Raw genomic sequence first — 1,771 nt, 5'->3', positions numbered from 1 at the left:
AGACCCACTTCAGACCTAGAGACACATACAGACTGAAAGTAAGGGGATGGAAAAAGATATTCCATGCAAATGGAAACCAAAAGAAAGCTGGAGTAGCAATTCTCATATCAGACAAAATAGACTTTAAAATAAAGACTACTAGAAGAGACAAAGAAGGACACTACATAATGATCAAGGGATCGATCCAAGAAGAAGATATAACAATTGTAAATATTTATGCACCAAACATAGGAGCACCTCAATACATAAGGGAAATATTAACAGCCATAAAAGGAGAAATCGACAGTAACACAATCATAGTAGGGGACTTTAACACCCCACTTTCACCAATGGACAGATCATCCAAAATGAAAATAAATAAGGAAACACAAGCTTTAAATGATACATTAAACAAGATGGACTTAATTGATATTTATAGGACATTCCATCCAAAAACAACAGAATACACATTTTTCTCAAGTGCTCATGGAACATTCTCCAGGATAGATCATATCTTGGGTCACAAATCAAGCCTTGGTAAATTTAAGAAAATTGAAATTGTATCAAGTATCTTTTCCGACCACAATGCTATGAGACTAGATATCAATTACAGGAAAAGAGCTGTAAAACATACAAACACATGGAGGCTAAACAATACACTACTTAATAACGAAGTGATCACTGAAGAAATCAAAGAGGAAATTAAAAAATACCTAGAAACAAATGACAATGGAGACACGACGACCCAAAACCTATGGGATGCAGCAAAAGCAGTTCTAAGAGGGAAGTTTATAGCAATACAATCCCACCTTAAGAAACAGGAAACATCTCGAATAAACAACCTAACCTTGCACCTAAAGCAATTAGAGAAAGAAGAAAAAAACATCCCAAAGTTAGCAGAAGGAAAGAAATCATAAAAATCAGATCAGAAATAAATGAAAAAGAAGTGAAGGAAACGATAGCAAAGATCAATAAAACTAAAAGCTGATTCTTTGAGAAGATAAACAAAATTGATAAACCATTAGCCAGACTCATCAAGAAAAAAAGGGAGAAGACTCAAATCAATAGAATTAGAAATGAAAAAGGAGAAGTAACAACGGACACTGCAGAAATACAAAAGATCATGAGAGATTACTATAAGCAACTCTATGCCAATAAAATGGACAACCTGGAAGAAATGGATAAATTCTTAGAAATGCACAACCTGCCAAGACTGAATCAGGAAGAAATAGAAAATATAAACAGACCAATCACAAGCACTGAAATTGAAACTGTGATAAAAAATCTTCCAACAAACAAAAGCCCAGGACCAGATGGCTTCACAGGCGAATTCTATCAAGCATTTAGAGAAGAGCTAACACCTATCCTTCTGAAACTCTTCCAAAATATAGCAGAGGGAGGAACACTCCCAAACTCATTCTACGAGGCCACCATCACCTTGATACCAAAACCAGACAAGGATGTCACAAAGAAAGAAAACTACAGGCCAATATCACTGATGAACCATAGATGCAAAAATCCTCAACAAAATACTAGCAAACAGAATCCAACAGCACATTAAAAGGATCATACATCATGATCAAGTGGGGTTTATTCCAGGAATGCAAGGATTCTTCAATATACGCAAATCAATCAACGTGATACACCATATTAACAAACTGAAGGAGAAAAACCATATGATCATCTCAATAGATGCAGAGAAAGCTTTTGACAAAATTCAACACCCATTTATGATAAAAACCCTGCAGAAAGTAGGCATAGAGGGAACTTTCCTCAACATAATAAAGGCCAT

Source organism: Mesoplodon densirostris, chromosome 12 (genome assembly GCF_025265405.1).
Source record: "Mesoplodon densirostris isolate mMesDen1 chromosome 12, mMesDen1 primary haplotype, whole genome shotgun sequence".
Classification (NCBI taxonomy): Eukaryota; Metazoa; Chordata; class Mammalia; order Artiodactyla; family Ziphiidae; genus Mesoplodon; species Mesoplodon densirostris.
The sequence above is the reverse complement of the archived record's forward strand: the minus strand, read 5'-3'. Positions refer to the sequence as shown.